At 44.7% G+C, this 18382-nt stretch overlaps 1 protein-coding gene across 6 annotated transcripts in view; it reads right to left on the reverse strand.

Moving 5' to 3' along the window:
• Positions 1–15488, reverse strand: part of IST1 (IST1 factor associated with ESCRT-III) — a 40199-nt gene extending 24711 nt beyond the window's left edge. The window contains exons 1-3 of one of the 6 annotated variants that reach the window (XM_054533168.2): positions 13584–15488; positions 10560–10681; positions 8871–9754 (exon numbers count right to left, since the gene is read on the reverse strand). The gene's annotated coding sequence lies outside the window, so the exon portion shown is untranslated. 6 annotated transcript variants of the gene reach the window in all.
• Positions 15489–18382: the final 2894 nt, after the last annotated feature.

Raw genomic sequence — 18382 nt, forward strand, 5'->3', positions numbered from 1 at the left:
CCGGGCACAGTGGCTCATGCATGTAATCCCAAAACTTTGGCAGGCCGAGGCAGGTGGATCACTTAGGTCAGGAGTTCGAGATCAGCCTGGTCAACATGACGAAACCCCATCTCTACTAAAAATAAAAAATTAGCCAGGCGTGGTGGCATAAGCCTGTAATCCCAGCTACTTGGGAGGCTGAGGCAGGAGAACTGCTTGAACCTGGGAGGCGGAGATTGCAGTGAGCCGAGATCACACCACTGCACTCAGCCTGGGCAATAACAGCGAAACTCCGTCTCAAAACAACCACCACCACCACCACCAAACAAACAGAACGTTGGAGGGGTTACATTAAAATCAGACAAAGTAGACTTCGGAGAAAGGAAAACCAGGAATACAGAAGGACATTACATAAGCATAAAAGGGTGAAGTCACCAGGAAGATACAACAATCCTAATTGTGAATGCACCCAACAACAGAGCTTCAAAAACACAAAGCAAAAACTAACAGAGAGGAAAGGAGAAATAAACAAATCTAATTATAGTTAGAGGCTTCAACATACCTCCCCCACCGTAATTGATCAACCTAGCAGACAGAACACAAACAAGGACAGAGAACTGAACACCATCACCAACTGACGGCATCTCATTGACATTTATAGAACATTACACCCAACACAGCAGTGTACTAGAACATTCATGAATGTAGGACATAGCTGGGGTTCTAAAACCAAACTTAACAAATTAAATAGGACCAGGCATGGTAGCTCTCACCTATAACCCCAGCTACTTGAGAGGCTGAGGTAGAAGGATCGTTTGAGGCCAAGGGACCAGCCTGAGTAACACAGTAAGACCTCGTCTCTATTAAATTTTTTAAAAAGAAGAAAACAAAACCCAAATTAAATAGAATTGAAGTCATACCAAGAATGTTCTTTAACTGTAATGGAATTAAACTAGAAATCAACAGAAAATCTCTTAACATTTGGGAATTCTACAATATACTTCTAGATGAACTGCTTGGAAGTCAAAGAGAAAGCTTCAAGTGAAAAAAAATTTTAAAGGTTTATACTAAAAAAAAATATATATATATATGTAACAAATTTGTGGGATGTAGCTAAGGCAGTGCTTAGAGAAAAATTTATATCATTAAGGTTTTAATTAGAAAAAAAGAGGCCAGGCTCAGTGGTTCACACCTGTAATTCCAGCACTTTGGGAGGCCAAGGGGAGAGGATCACTTGAGGCCAGGAGTTTGAGACCAGCTTGGACAACGTAGCAAGACCCCATTCTCTACAAAAAAATTAAAACATTAGCAGGGCATGGTGGCACACACCTGGAGTCCCAGCTACTTGCAAGGCTGAGGCAGTGAGCACAAGAGTTTGAGGAGGCAGTGAGCTATGATCATGCCACTGCACTCTAGGCTGGACAACAGAGCAAGACTCTGTCTTTCCAGAAAAAAGGTCTCAAATTACTAATCTAAGCTTCCACGTTAAGGAACCAGAAAAAGAGCAAAATCAAACCAAAGTAAGCAAAAACAACAAAAAGAAAGCAAAAATCAATGAAATAGAAGAAAAAATAGAAAAAAAAAAAATCAAGGAAACTAAATGCTGCTTCTTCAAAACGATTTTTTAAAAACTGACATACCTATATAACAAACTCACAAAGAAAAAGAACATATAAACATATAAATTATCACTATCAGCGATGAAAGGGTGAATATCACTACAGATTCTAAAGACTTTTAAAGGTGATATTATAACCAACATATATCTATAAATTCAACAATTAAATGAAATAAACAAATCCCTCAGAAACTCAAATTTACTAAATTTGACACAAAGAAATAGAAAATATAACTGCACTAGATCTATTACAAAAATTGAATCTAGGCCAGGCACAGTGGCTTATGCCTATAATCCCAGCACTTTGGGAAGCCGAGGCGGGCAGATTACTTGAGGTCAGGAGTTCGAAACCAGGTTGGCCAATGTGGTGAAACCCCATCTCTACTAAAAATACAAAAATTAGCCAGGCGTGGTGGCAGGCATCTGTAATCCCAGCTACTTGGGAGGCTGAGGCAGGAAAATCACTTGAACCCAGGAGGTGGAGGTTGCAGTGAGCCGAGATCACACCACTGCATTCCAGCCTGGGTGACACAGCCAGACTTTGTCTCAAAAAAAAAAAAAAACAATTAAATCTAAAATTAAGAACCATTCCCAAAGAAAATCCAGGCCCAGGTGGCTTCTCTGGCAAATTCTATCAAACATCTAAGGAAAATCAGTACCAATATTACATGAACCTTCACACCTCTTGGGCTGGTATGAGAATTAAGTGAAAATTTGTGAAGAAATTAGCACATTGTGTTATATGTACACAGTAAGCACCATGTAAACATTTGTTAAATAAATTCCAGTCAATGGACCCATATTTTAAAAAGTCTTAGCTCTTCATCTAAAGATTAGCTAGCCTTTTTTGTGTGTTTTATGTTAAAATAAGATGTTTAAGGCATGCTTTGTATCTTTTTCCCCCGGTTTAACAATTCTGATTAATCTGTTTCAATCTCACTGCAAGACAACTGTTTCTTACATACTGCCTAGCACAGTATGTCACCCACACACCGCCTAGCACAGTGTTTTGTACAAAGCTGTCGCTCATGTATTATGTTAATTAGTAGAAAATTTAATTAAAAACCACATGCTTTTAAAAAAATTCTTCAAATTTATATAATCTAGTTTTGTTTTAGAATTAAGGAAAGAAAAGCAATTTGCTAAACTATTTTGTTAAGTACTGAGGATTTTTCAACTCCTATTCAACAGATCCCCATTTTACGAAGAAACTAATCATTAAAGACAATGACAGTAAACCACAAAAGTAGTAACTAAAGGATATATCCTAAATGATTACCAGTACATTAAATAAATCAGACTAAAAACGAATTTAAAGCAAAAGACTAGGCAGGGCGCAGTGGCTCACACCTGTAATCCCAGCACTTTGGGAGGCCGAGGCGGGCAGATCATGAGGTCAGGAGATCGAGACCATTCTGGCTAACGCAGTGAAACCCTGTCTCTACTGAAAATACAAAAAATTAGCTGGGCGTGGTGATGGCGCCTGTAGTCCCAGCTACTCGGCAGTCTGAGGCAGGAGAATGGCGTGAACCTGGTAGGTGGAGCTTGCAGTGAGCCAAGATCGTGCCACTGCACTCCAGCCTGGGCGACAGAGCAAGACTCCGTCTCCAAAAAAAAGAAAAAAAAAACAAAAGACTGACTTAATTACTATCTCAGAATTTGAACCTGTTTCCAAAGCTAAACATAACATAAACTTTGTTATCTTGTTTGATTAGGAACATTAATTTTGGAGATAATAACCTAAAAGTTAATAAAATATTCTAGTCAACATTTACTATTCATATATACATTAACAAATAAACAAATTTTTATACATATGTGATTATATACACATCACATACTAATACTGTCCAGTAAGTAATCTAAAATTCTTTTTGTGATTCAGAGGTTACTCTAAAATCACTCTGTGCTTCAACATCTTTACTGTCATTCACTCACTCACCAAGTATTTATTGAGTGCTATTCTATTAAGCACTGTGCTAAGCCACTGTCTACAACAGACATCCAAATGAGAGCTTCCCTAGCCTTCAAGGGGCTCACAATCAAATGGGTATAGCGGACATAAAAACAACTATAAGACAAGTAAGCAATTATAACATAAACTCTAAAAAATGGTTATGAACTAGTGACCACAATCCTAGTTCTCGGTATTGTTTATATACATAAATATACTTATCTTTATTAGTGTAACACCATTATTTTTATTAGTGTCACACATGGATCAGCAGCCCAATCCTTCACTTTACTCTAATTCTTAACACTGGCATAGCAAACCCATCTAGTTCCTCTTTTATCACTCAGCTCGCTGAGACTTCGGGAGCTAGATAGCCTCTCCATCCTGAATAAGCAAAGTAAAACCGTGGACTGAGTCCTTCCTCTTAGGATATTTGGGCGAGGAAAAGAATCAGAACTGCTGCCCAAAATAGTGAAGCTGCCCAGAGGTAATGATCCTGAAAGCTCTATTCAAAGTAGTAGTAGCTAAAAGTAGCCAAAAAAAAAAAAAAAGACTTCCTAAGGGAGTAACTTCAGTGTTTGTAGCTCTAAAAGTACGAAGTGAGGAGGGGAGAGAGCAGGGTCAAGACTGGCTACAGACATTCCAATACGTACAAAAGCTTTTGGTTTTGAAATGTATTATTTTATTTATTCTGATCTTTTTTTTTTTTTTTTTTGAGACTGAGTTTCCCTCTTGTTGCCCAGGCTGGAGTGCAATGGTGCGATTTCAGCCTATTGCAACCTCCGCCTCCCAGGTCCAAGCAATTCTCCTGCCTCAACCTCCCAAGTAGCTAGGATTACAGGTGTCTGCCACCACACCCAGCTAATTTTTTTTTTCTTTGAGACACAGTCTCGTTCTGTCACCCAGGCTAGAGTGCAGTGGTACGATCTCGGCTCACTGCAACCTCTGCCTCCTGGCTTCACGCCATTCTCCTGCCTCAGCCTCCTGAGCAGCTGGGACTACAGGCACCCACCACCATGCCCGGCTAATTTTTTATATTTTTAGTAGAGACAGGGTTTCACCGTGTTAGCAAGGATGGTCTCGATCTCCTGACCTTGTGATCCACCTGCCTCGGCCTCCCAAAGTGCTGGGATTACAGGTGTGAGCCACCGCGCCCGGCTGTTCACCCAGCTAACTTTTTCTATTTTTAGTAGAGACAGGGTTTCACCATGCTGGCCAGGCTGGTCTCAAACTCCTGACCTCAGGTGATCCACGCGCCTCGGCCTCCCAGAGTGCTGGGATTACAGGTATGAGCCACCGCTCCCAGCCTGAGTTTTTTTTGTTGTTGTTCTTATAAAAGAAGTAATTCGAACAAATTTAGGTATGACCACTGTATTGCAGTTACGAAGATGTGACGTTAGAGTAGAAACAGACACAATGAGGTGCTAGGACACATTTCCGAGATAATACAGCCCAATTCCTTTATCTTTTTAAAAATTTTTATTAGTAGAGATGGAGCCTTGCTATGTTGACCAGGCTGGTCTCCCAACTCTTGGGCTCAGCAATCCTCCTGCCTCAACCTCCCAAAGTGCTGGGATTACAGGCATGAGCCGCCACACCTGGTGGTCCAATTCCTTTAGAAGCATTACATGTACAAGTGGCACAAAGTTTACTGTGTATTTTCACACTATAATCAAATCTTCACTGGCCAAACTAATTAAGACTGAAAATTTAATTAAAAAAAAAAAGACTGTAAGATCAACAGCATCATGTGTTTGTTATTTACAAGAAAATAAGGCTTCAGAATTCAGAGACCATCAAAATTTTCTTGAAGGAGCTATAAATACTGAAATGCACAGGCATTACCAAAGTATCTTCATCTTGTTCTCAATAAAATTGAGATAAAAACATTACGGAAAATTCATTGGGTCTTTTACCAAGAGTGTTTCCTTTTTTTTTTTTTTTTTTGAGACAGAGGCTTGCTCTGCTGCCCAGGCTGGAGTGCAGTGGTGCCATCTCGGCTCACTGCAATCTCCGCCTCCCAGGTTCAAGTGATTCTCCTGACTCAGCCTCCCGAGTAGCTGGGAGAACAGGCACCCTGCTAATTTTTGTATTTTTAGTAGCGATGAGGTTTCGCCATGTTGACCAGGCTGGTCTCGAACGCCTGATCTCGTGATCTGCCCACCTCGGCCTCCCAAAGTGCTGGGATTACAAGCGTGAGCCACCACTCCCGGCCTATTCCTTTTTTTTTTTTTTAAAGACAAGAGTCTCACTCTGTGGCCCAAGCTGGATTTTGGCTCACTGCAATCTCCACCTCCTGGGTTCAAGCAATTCTCCTGCCTCAGCCTCCCAAGTATTACAGGTGCCCGCCACCATGCCCAACTAATTTTTGTATTTATAGTAGAGAGGGGGTTTCACCATGTTGGCCAGGCTGGTCTTGAACTCCTAACCTCACATGATCCGTTCACCTCAGCCTCTCAAAATGTTGGGATTACAGGCATGAGCCACAGTGCCCTGCACCAAGAGTGTTGGTTTTTTTTTTTTTGAGAGAGAGAGTATCTCTGTCACCCAGGCAGGAGTGCGGTGGCGCCATCTTGGCACATTGTAATCTCCACCTCCCAGGTTCAAATGATTCCCCTCCCTTGGCCTCCCAAGTAGCTGGGATTACAGGTGCCCACCACCACACCTGGCTAATTTTTTTGTATTTTTAGTAGAGAAGGGGTTTTACCATGTTGGCCAGGCTGGTCTCGAACTCTTTATCTCAAGTGATCTCCCTGCCTCAGCCTCCCAAAGTGCTGGGATTACAGGCGTGAGCCACGGTGCCTGGTCAAGAGTGTTTCTTAAGGCATAGTTTTACAAAGCTATACTCATGGACTGAGCAATATAGAATCCTTCTCATCGTATCTTGTTACAGTCTAAAACCTTGTAGTAAACGCTAATATTCCACTCAGTAATAATTTTTTCTTTCTTTTTTTTTTTTGAGACGGATTCTCACTCTGTTGCCCAGGCTAGAGTGCAGTGGCACCATCTCACTTCACTGCAACCTCCGCCTCTCGGGTCGAGCAAGCAATTCTCCTACCTCGGCCTTTGGAGTAGCTGGGACTACAGGCCACACCAACACTCCAGGCTAATTTTTGTATTTTTAGTAGAGACAGGGTTTCACCACGTTGTCCTGGCTGGTCTCAAACTCCTGACCTCAGGCGATCCACCCGCCTCGGCCTCCCAAAGTGCTGGGATTACAGGCGTGAGCCACCGTGCCTGGCCTCCACTCAGTAAGAATTTTTTTTTTTTTACCAATTCTCCAAACTTTTGACCATCTGTACCATATAAGTAATGCTGAAATAAGTATTCATAGGCATATTACTTTTCCTGTATTTGGAATGACTAATTATACTACTCTTTCTTTTTTCTAGTTTTATTGTAAAACCCTGGGATTTTATTCTGATTATCTTACAAGAACCAGAGCTTAAATCAAACAAACTAGAGATGGAGATTCTGGAGCTCCTGATAATTTAGAAACCAGAGACGTAAGAACAAAGAGGGAGAATGAAAAAGTATTTGGACAAAATAATAATACTATTTTTAAAATAAGATATACGAAACTGGATGACTTTAAAATGTAACACTAACACTGGGGATTCAAAATACTTCTACTCCCAGCATTTTGGGAGGATCACTTGAGCCCACGAGTTCAAGACCAGTCTGGGCAACATTAAGAAACTCTCCCCTCCCGACCCTGACCAAAAAAAAAAAAAAAGGCCAGGCGTGGGCCTGTAGTGTCAGCTACTACTCCCGAGGCTGAGGCGGGAGGATCACTTGAGTCCTGAAGGTCGAGGCTGCAGGCAGCGTGCACTACAGCACTCCAGCCTGGGAAACAGAGTGAGACCCCCGTCTGCAAAACAAAAACAAATACAAAAAAAAAGGAAGTGTTTTTTTTTTTGTTTGTTTTTTTGTTTAGACAGGGTCTCACTCTGTCCTCCAGACTGGAATGCAGTGGCACGATTACCGACTCACTGTAGCCTCCACCTCCCAGGCTCAAGCAATCCTTCTACCTCAGCCTCCCGGACTATAGATGCAGGCCTCCACGCCTGGCTATGTTTTTATTTTTGCAGAGAACGGGGTTTTGCTATGTTGCCCACGCTGTTCTCCAACTCCTAAGCTCAAGTCATCATCCCACCTAGCCCTCCCCAAGTGCTGGGATTACAGGGGTGAGCCACCACATCTGGCCAGTTTTATCTTCTAATGACTATTACCAAGTCCCCCTAACCCAAAAGTTCTGAGGAAGCAAATTTCCCACAAACTATTGGCTTGTAGGTACAAAAGCCAAAAGGCTTCTACTGGGAAAGCAGAGGGAAATATATACATATATATTTCAACTATTATTAAATTAGAAAAATACAGACGTAGGAGGGGTATAGATAAAACAAGATTAGACATGAGTTGATCGTGTTTGAAGATGGATGAGAGAATTCATTATACTCCTGTCTGCTTGAAATTTTCCATAATAAAAAGTTAAAATATTACACATAATTTTAAAATTCAAGTTTCCCGTAAAGATCTGTTTAAGACCAGACTTTAAGTTTACTACGACAGACAGTGTCTTTTGTAATTAACCTACAGCTCCTGGGTCCCGACCATCCTCAAAGTTTATGCTGTCGAGTTCCAAGAGCTCACCTCCATTACCCCGGAAGAGGAGCATCGAGAAAAACAAAGAGGAGAGGCGCAAGGATCCTTCCAAGACCTCTCACTACACACGCAGGGATCCGAGAAAGCGGGCAGAGGCCGCTCCTCGCTTCAGCGAAAGAAATTGTAATTTTCTCAGGCCAAAGTGGACCCAAGTCCGTTCCCCTAGCCCAGAAACAAGCCCAGGAGGCCACCCCGCCCAGTGGAAACGGCCCGGACTCGGGGGCATCCGCCTCTCGCGGCACTGGAGGCTCCGACCTTCCCGAAGTCTCTCCGGGCCAGAAAAGACGGGGTAGGGGTGTCGCCGAGGAGCCCTCGCCGAGGCCGCGGCGTTTCCGCCCCAGGGAAGACACACCTCGGGGCAGGAGGACTAGGAGAAAGTTAAGCGGCTTCGAGTATCCAGGACCAGCGGCCTCCGAGCCGCTCGCGGCCCTGCCACGCCCCCCACCCAGGCCTGGGCGGCCTCCTGCGCCGCGGGCCCTCGAGGGCCTGACCTCCGGTCTGATCCTCACTTCCACTATCCTTCCCTTTCTCCTCAGCTGCCCCCTCCGAAGTCGTTTGAATCCCGGGCTCTAGCGCTAGCTAGAAACCGCCAAATCAGGAGCGCAGAAGGAAGAGGAAGACAGAGACCTCTGACGCCGAGGATGCCACACTCACCTAACCGAATCCTGCCGTGAACACAGCAGACACCGACTTCAGGGTTCACCATCCAAAATGGCGGCTCCCTCGGCCTCAGCACAGCAAGCACGGGCGGAGGGATCCACGGGGCGACATAGCCACGCCCCCCTTTCCAGGGATTGGCTGCGCGATCGCCGCTGCCGGGACCCACGCGCTGACTCGGGGCATCCTCTCTCGGTTTCCTTTGGAGTCGGCGCGGCCGGGGACTACTTCCCGCGGCGGAGGCACGGGAGACGATGGGAGAAGCGCAGCGCCGGCTGAGTCAGCTGCTGGGGGCGCGCCCTTAATTTCGCTCTGGGCGCGGTGAGGCCAGCCACAGCTGTTGATTCTCGGACTCTGCGCCCACGGCCTCACCGCGCCGGCCTCACCGCGCCCAGTGCCTTGGTTCCGGATTCTTCCACAACCGGCTCCCAGTACCGCCTCTCTGACGCCGGCAGTTGCTCCCTGAGATTTGCTGCCGCCCTTCGCTGGACTTTCCCCCTGGGTGGAGCGGCCGAGCAGGTTTCGAAGCCTCCGTATCCCTGACTCTTCACCCAGCGCCTCCATGTCCCTCTACGTGCTCTACGCGTTCCCCCGCCCCGCTTTTTTAAGCCGTCCAGTTGCCCTTTCGACCAGCATCGCTACGGTCTGTGTGGTGTAATTCAGTAGTGGTTCCTCAGCAACACATTCTCTGGCGATTTCCCTAATTTATCTCGGTATTCAGAGAAAACATTTAACTTGGTTACCTTTGTTTTTAACTTGAAAACCATTATCTCTGTTTAAGCTTGGAAGGGGCCTTCCCAGCACTTTGAGAGGCGGGGCGGGAGGATCGCTTGAGGCCAGGAGTTGCACACCAGCCTGGGCACCACAGTGAGACCGCATCGCTACAAAAAAAAAAAAAAGTTAAAAATTAGGAGAGCGGCAGTGAGCACTTGTGGTCTCAGCTACTCGGGAGGCTGAGGCAGGAAGATCGCTTGAACCCGGAAGGTCGCTGCTGCAGTAAACCGTGATCACGTCACAGCACTCCAGCCTGGGCTACAGAAAAAAAGAAAAAGGGCCGGGTGCGGTGGCTCACGCCTGTAATCTCAACATTTTGGGAGGCCGAGGCAGGTGTATCACCTGAGGTCGGGAGTTCGAGACCAGCCTGGCCAACATGGAGGAACCTTGTCTCTACTAAAGATATAAAATTACGCATGGTGGCGCATGCCTGTAATACCAGCTACTCCGTAGGCTGAGGAAGGAGAATCGCTTGAACCCGAGTTACAGTGAGCCGAGATCATGCGATTGCCCTTCAGCCTGGGCAACAAGAGCGAAACTCCATCTCAAAAAAAAAAAAGGGAAAAAAGAAAAAGGGGCCTCCAGAAGGCAGTCATCTGCTCCCTGCTGTAGAGGCTGCATCTGACGCTTGTACCGGGGCAGTCATGTGACAAGTAGGAGCTAGCCGTTATCATAAGATGTTGATGTGAATTTAGAAATACTGTATCTTTATAAACGTTTGCAACATTTCAAGCTAAAACCAGGTTCCATGCCAGGCGCGGTGGCACATGCCTGTAATCCCAGCACTTGGGGAGGCTGAGGCAGGTGGATCACCTGAGGTCAGGAGTTCAAGACCAGCCTGGCCAACATTATGAAATCTCGTCTCTACTAAAAAAAAAAGAAAAAAAATTAGCCAGGCGTGTTGACACATACCTGTAATCCCAGCTACTCCGGAGGCTGAGGCAGGAGAATCGCTTGAACCCAGGAGGCAGAGGTTGCAGTGAGCCGAGATCTCGCCATTGCAATCTAGCCTGGGCAATAGAGCAAGACTCCATCTAAAAAAAAAAAAAGTGCGGATTTTTTTGGCTGGGCATGGTGGCTTATGCCTGTAATCTCAGCACTTTGGGAGGCCGAGGCGGGTGGCTCACCTGAGGTGCGAAGTTCTAGACCAGCCTGGCCAACATGGTGAAACCGTCTCTACTAAAAATAAAAAAATTAGCCGGATGTGGTGGCAACACACCTGTAATTCCAGCTACTTGGGAGGCCAAGGCAGGAGAATCGCTTGAACCTGGGAGGCAGAGGTTGCAGTGATCTGAGACTGTGCCACTGCACTCCAGCCTGGGCAGCAGAGTGAGACCCTGTCCCCCCCCCCAAAAAAAAAAGTGGGCCAAGCGTGGTGGCTTACACCTGTAATCTTAGCACTTTGGGAGGCTGAGGCAGGTGGATCACCTGAGGTCAGGAGTTGGAGAGCAGCCTGGCCACGTGGTGAAACCCCATCTCTACTAAAAATACAAAAAATTGACCGGGCGCGGTGGCTCACGCCTGTAATCCCAGCACTTTGGGAGGCTGAGGCGGGGATCACAAGGTCAGGAGATCGAGACCACCCTGGCTAACACAGTGAAACCCCGTCTCTACCAACAGTACAAAAAAAAAAAAATTAGCCGGGGGTTGTGGCGGGCGCCTGTAGTCCCAGCTACTCGGGAGGCTGAGGCAGGAGAATGGCGCCAGGAGGTAGAGATTGCAGTGAGCCGAGATCGCGCCACCGCACTCCAACCTGGGTGACAGAGCCAGACTCTATCCCAAAAAAAAAAAGGCCAGGCAGGGTGGCTCATGCCTGTAATCCCAGCACTTTGAGAGGCCGAGGTGAGTGGATCACTTGAGGTTAGGAGTTCGAAACCGACCAGGCCAACATGGTGAAACCCCGTCTCTACTAAAAATATAAAAAATTAGCAGGGCATGGTGGCGGGCGCCTGTAATCCCAGCTACTTGGAGGCTGAGGCAGAAGAATCGCTTGAACCCGGGAGGCGGAGGTTGCAGTGAGCCGAGATCATGCCATTGCACTCCAGCCTGGGTGACAGAGCAAGACTCCCTCTCAAAAAAAAAAAAAAAAAAAAAAAGGCTTTGTGGCTCGTGCCTGTAATCCCAGCTAATTCGGAGGCAGAGGCAAGAGAATCGCTTGAACCCGGGAGGCGGAGGTTGCAGTGAGCCGAGATCATGCCATTGCGCTCCAGCCTGGGTGACAGAGCAAGACTCCCTCTCAAAAAAAAAAAAAAAAAAAAAAAAGCGGATTTGTGGCTCGTGCCTATAATCCCAGCTAATTCGGAGGCAGAGGCAAGAGAATCACTTGAACTGGGGAGGCGGAGGTTGCACTGAGCCGAGATAACGCCCCTGCATTCCAGCCTGGGCGACAGAGCAAGACTCCCTCTCAAAAAAAAAAAAAAATTTGGCCGGGCACGGTGGCTCACACCTGTAATCACTCTTGTTGCCCAGGCTGGAGTGCAATGGCGCTATCTCAGCTCACTGCAACCTCCACCTCCCGGGTTCAAGCGATTCTCCTGTCTCACCCTTCCAAGTACCAAGTAGCCGGGATTACAGGCATCCACCACCACGTCCAGCTAATTTTTTTTTTTTTTTTTGAGACGGAGTCTCGCTCAGTTGCCCAGGGTGGAGTGCAGTGGCTCAATCTCGGCTCACTGCAACCTCCGCCTCCCGGGTTCAAGCGATTCTGCTGCCTCAGCCTCCTGAGTACCTGCTACAGGCCTGCACCACCATGCCTGGCTATTTTTAGTAAAGATGTTTCACTGTGTTGGTCAGGCTAGTCTCAAACCCCTGACCTTGTGATCCACCCGCCTCAGACTCCTAAAGTGCTGGGATTAAAGGCGTGAGCCACCGCGCTCGGCTGACTTTTTGTATTTTTAGTAGTGATGAGGTTTCACCATGTTGGCCAGGCTGGTTTCGAACTCCTGACCTCAAGTGATCTGCCAGCTTCAGCCTCCCAGGGTACTAGGATTACAGGCATGAGCCACCGTGCCCAGCCGACATGATTCATTTATTCGTTTAGAAAAATTGCTTTCTACTCAGGAGTTGTAAAGATTTAGCAATCATCACCTGTGTCCTGGGCTTTAACAAAACCTGTCTATTTAGATCCTGTAATATATCAACTGTGAATTGTACCCCAACAAGCCAATTATTCGAAACAGTATCTCTGAGGGAATTAAAAAACACAACATTATCTCTGTCCCTGCCTGAACAGACAAGTTTCATTCAGAAGCTAAACATACTGAAAAATAAACACTGTTTCCCTTGAAAGTCCAGTTTTGCTGTTGGGACAAATGTTAACACATAACATTTCTTTGGTAACTAACCAGGTACTTTTTTTGGGTAAATGACTGTAACTAGTAGCTGTAACTAAAACCAGATACAGTGTTTGAGCCCAATAAAATAAGAATCTATAACAGGCCTGCAAGCCCTAATCAGCCAACCTGTTTCGTGTACAGCCTCTCCAGCTAAGAATGATTTTTATATTGTTAAAAGGTTAAAAAGCAGGAAGGGGCTGGGCGCGGTGGCTCACGCCTGTAATCCCAGCACTTTGGGAGGCCAAGGCGGGCGGATCACGAGGTCAGGAGATTGAGACCATCCTGGCTAACACGGTGAAACCCCCTCTCCACTAAAAAATACAAAAAAAAATTAGCCGGGCATGGTGCTGGCGCCTGTATTCCCAGCTACTCAGGAGGCTGAGGCAGGAGAATGGCGTGAACCTGGGAGGCGGAGCTTGCAGTGAGCCGAGGTTGCGCCACTGCACTCCAGCCTGGGTGACAGAGTAAGACTCCCTCTCAAAAAAAAAAAAAAAAAAAAAAGCAGGAAGGGGAGGAGCATGAATGTGTGACAGTGACTTTATGTTACCCACAAATCCCAAAATATTTACTATGTGGTCCTTTACAGAAAAAGTTTGCTCACCTGTAATCCCAGCACTTTGGGAGGGCAAGGCAGGGGGATCACTTGAGGTCAGGAGTTCGAGACCAGCCTGGTCAACATTGTGAAAATCTGTCTCTATTAAAAATACAAAAATTAGCCAGGTGTGGTGATGCACTGTAATCCCAGCTACTCAGGAGGCTGAGGCAGGAGAATCGCTTGAACCCGGGAGGCAGAGGAGGCTGCAGTGAGTTGAGATCGTGCCACTGCACTCCAGGCTGGAAGACAGAGTGAGATCCTGTCTGAAAAAAAAAAAGAAAAGTTTGCTGACTTCTGCATAAAAGTACTACATATTGTGTAAGAGAAAGAAGGGAAAGATGATGGGCATAGAGTTATTTCCTTTGTTTTAACTATTAACATTTAGACTAAAGAATATACAATGAAATAAGAAAAAGAAAAAACAATAAAAAAAAGAATATACAAGGATATAGGAACTGCTCTGGATATCTTCCTAAAGCCTAGGAAAAAAAATCAAGATCACTTGTTAACCTATGAAACAACTCTTCAGAGAACTTATTAATATCACTAATTAGGGCTCTATACAAATATTAACTTATCTTTGTGGCATTTTACAGTTTACAAAGTACCTATAAACACATTATCTCAATTTCAGGCTGACATTTCTGTGAAGCAGCTGCAGGTCAAAAATCATTTTTTTGTTTTTGTTTTTGTTTGGTTTTGCCTGAGACAGGGTCTCACTCTGTTGTGCAGGCTGAAGTGCAGTGGTGCAATCATGGCTCACTGCAGCCACGATCTCGGGCCCAGATGATCCTCCCACATCAGCCTCCTGAGTAGCTGGGACTATAGGTGCATGCCATGCCACCATACCTGGGTAATTTCTTGTATTTCTTTTGTAGAGATGGGCTTTTGCCATGCTGCCCAGTCTGGCATTATCAGGTCAGGTTTTTTCGGGTTTTCTTTTGTTTTTCTTTTTTTGTTGTTGTTGTTTTGTTTTGTTTTTTGAGACAGAGTCTCACTCTGTCTCCTAGGCTGGAGTGCAATGGCACGATCTCAGATCACTGCAACCTCCACCTCCCAGGTTCAAGTGACTTTCCTGCCTTAGCCTTCCTGGTAGCTGGGATTTACAGGCATGCGCCACCACATCCGGCTAATTTTTGTATTTTTAGTAGAGAAAGGGTTTCACCATGTTGGCCAGGCTGGTCTTGAACTCCTGATCTCAAGTGATCCATGCACCTCAGCCTCCCAAAGTGCTGGGATTACAACAAGTGTGAGCCACCGCACCCGGCCATTATCAGTTTTTATAGGAGAAAAGTGAAGCTTAAAGCTATGAAGTGACCAATCTAAGGTCAACAGCTATAAATGCCAGGATCAGATCTTGAACCCAGACTTTGACACTCAACATCATATATTTTCATTTATTTACTTTTTATTTTAAGACATGGTTTCACTCTGTCATCAGGCTGAAGTGCAAGGGTACGATCACAGCTCCCTGCAGCCTCAAACTCCTGGGTTCCCATCTCATCCGCCTCAGTAGCTTAGACTACAGGTACATGCCACCATGCCTGGCTAATTTTTAAAAAACATTTTTGTAGAGACAGGGTCTCACTATGTTGCCCAGACTGGTCTCAAACTCCTGGCCTCAAGTGATTCTCTCACCTCAGCCTCCCAAAGGCATGAGCCACCTCGCTTGGCCTGATTATATACTTCCTGTATATCCATGTTTCCATAATAATTTCCATCCCTGTTGTACTTTCAATTTGTGTATATGGAGTTTATCAATACGTGAAAATAAAATGCATTAAATCACAGTTATTACTGTGATTTCGGTTCATATATAACATCAACAAAGTTTTCAAATCAGGTTGTTTTTACATTTATCATCATTGTAATCATCTAGAAAACTTACTTTTTCCTTAAATGAACTCAAAGGCATGAAAACTTGTAACTCTAGATTCTAAATATAAACACAAAAGTTTAAACATTATCCTTTAAAATGTCAGATTTTTATCAAGACTGTATGATAGTGGCATAAGGATAGGCATATAGGTCAATGGAATAGAACTGAGAGTCCAGAAATAAACCCATACATTTATAACCAATTGATTCTCAACAAGGATACCAAGACAATTCAAAGGGGGAAAGAACAGTCTTTACAACAAATGGTGCTAAGAAAACTGGATAACCACATGCAAAAGAATAAAATTGCCCCCCACCCCGGCCTCACGCTGTATGCAAAAACTAACTCAAAATGGATCAAAGACCTAAATGTAGGAGCTAAAATATAAAACTCCTAAGAGAAAACATAGGTGTAAATTTTCATGACTAGACGGTGATATGTTCGTAGACATGGCATCCAAACCACAAGCAATGAAGGAAAAAATAAATTAGACTTCATATAAATCAAAAACTTTGTGCTTCAAAGGACACTATGTGCCGCGACAGGGATACTAAATAAATAAAAATAAATTTTAGGCCAGGCGCAGTGCCTCATGCCTGTAATCCCAGCACTTTGGGAGGCTGAGGCAGGGAGATTGCTTGAGCGCAGGCGTTCCAGACCAGCCTGAGCAACATGGTGAAACCCCGTCTCTACAAAAAATACGAAAAATAGTCGGGTGTGGTGGCATGTGCCTGTAAGGGCATGCCTGTAGTCCCAGCTACTTGGGAGGCTGAGGTGGGAGGATCACCTAAGCTCAGGGAGGTCAAGGCTGCAGTGAGCTGTGATCACACTACTGTGCTGCACTCCAGCCTGGGCACCAGAGTGAGACCCTGACTCCAAAAAAAAAAAAAAAGACAACCCAATTTAAAAATAGGCAAAGGATTGGAATAGATATTCTCCAAATGGTCAATAATAAGCACATGAAAAGATATTCAACATCCTTAGTCATTAGAGAAATGCAAATTAAAATCACAATGAGATATGACTTTATATCCACTAGGGTGGCCATTAATGTCAAAGACAAACAATAACAAATGTTGACCAGGTTGTGGAGAAATTGGAAACACCATATGTTGCTGGTAGGAATATAAAATGGTGCAGCCACTTAGGAAAACAGTTTAGCACTTCCTCAAAAAGTTGAACACAGGGGGCTGGGCGCGGTGGCTCACGCCTGTAATCCCAGCACTTTGGGAGGCCGAGGCGGGCGGATCACGAGGTCAGGAGATCGAGACCATCCTGGCTAACACAGTGAAACCTCGTCTCTACTAAAAATACAAAAAAAAATTAGCCATGCGTGATGGCGGGCGCCTGTAGTCGCAGCTGCTTGGGAGGCTGAGGCAGGAGAATGGCATGAACCCAGGAGGTGGAGCTTGCAGTGAGCCGAGATCACGCCACTGCACTCCAGCCTGGGCGACAGAGCAAGACTCTGTCTCAAAAAAAAAAAAAAAAAGTTGAACATAGAGTTACCATTTGATCAAGCAATTCCACTCTTAGATATATGTATGTACTCATGTCCATACATAATGTAAAGACATAATGTTTATACAAAAACTGTACACAAATGTTCATAGTAGCATTATTCATAATAGCCAAAAACTAGGCCCAAGCCAAATATCATTCCACTAATGAATGGATAAATAAAATGTGGCATATCCATACAACAGAATATAATTCAGCCATAAAAAGGAATTAAGTACTGATATATGCTATAACATGAATGAACCTTGAAAACCTATTAAGTGACAAAAGCCAGATTAAGTGACAAAAGCCAGACACGAGAGGTCCCATATTGTATAATCAATCACATTTATATGAAATGTCCAGAATAGGCAAATCCATATAGATAGAAAGTAGATTTGTGGGTGCCAGGAGCTGGGGGAAGGAAGAATGGGGAGTTACTGCTACTAGGTATGGGATTTCTTTTTGGGGTGATGAAAATATTCTGGAATTAGATAGTAGTGATGTTGTCAACCTTGTGAATGTACCAAAACCCACTGAATTGTACACTTTAAAAGCATGAGTTTCGGCCTGGCGTGGTGGCTCACACCTATAATCCCAGCACTTTGGGAGGCCGAGGCGGGCGGATTACCTGAGGTCGGGAGTTTGAGACCAGCCTGACCAAATGAAGAAACCCCGTCTCTACTAAAAATACAAAATTAGCCAGGCTTGGTGGTACATGCCTGTAATCCCAGCTACTCGGGAGGCTGAAGCAGGAGAATCGCTTGAACCTGGGAGGCGGAGGCTGCGGTGAGCCGAGATTGTGCCATTGCACTCCAGCCTGGGCAACAAGAGCGAAACTCCATCTCAAAAAAAAAAGCAAAAAAAAAAAAAAGCATGAGTTTCATGGTATGTGAATTATACCTTAATTTAAAAAAATTTAACATGAGGTTCTTAAAATCCTCCTACCTTTATTGTTGGAATATAGAGCCCTAACAAGGTCATTGAAGAAGCCAACAAATATAAAATGGATTAGGAAGATATTTCAAGTGGAAAGTTAAATAGTTGAAGTGGCAAAATGATGACATAACTGTGAGTAGATTGGGAAAGCAGAAAAAAGTGAAGCTAAAAAAATATATATGGCTAATTAAAAGGTCTTCTAGATGTAGAACAAGTTTAGGTGAAAGCAGAGGAAAAATAAATTAATTCTTCTGTTTTAAAGAGACAAGGGTTTCACTATGTGGCCCAAGCTGGCCTCAAACACTTGGGCTCAAGTCATCATACCATCTCAGCCTCCTGAGTAACTGGGACTATAGGTGCCAGCCACCATGCCTAACTTAAACTAATTATTTATTTAATAATTTTTTCATTATTTGGTTGTAACCCTGAGTCACAACACCTCTGAGAAATTTTTAGAGCACAGGAAAATTATAAGAATAGCATTATTATG

Source organism: Pongo abelii, chromosome 18 (genome assembly GCF_028885655.2).
Source record: "Pongo abelii isolate AG06213 chromosome 18, NHGRI_mPonAbe1-v2.0_pri, whole genome shotgun sequence".
Taxonomy (NCBI): domain Eukaryota; kingdom Metazoa; phylum Chordata; class Mammalia; order Primates; family Hominidae; genus Pongo; species Pongo abelii.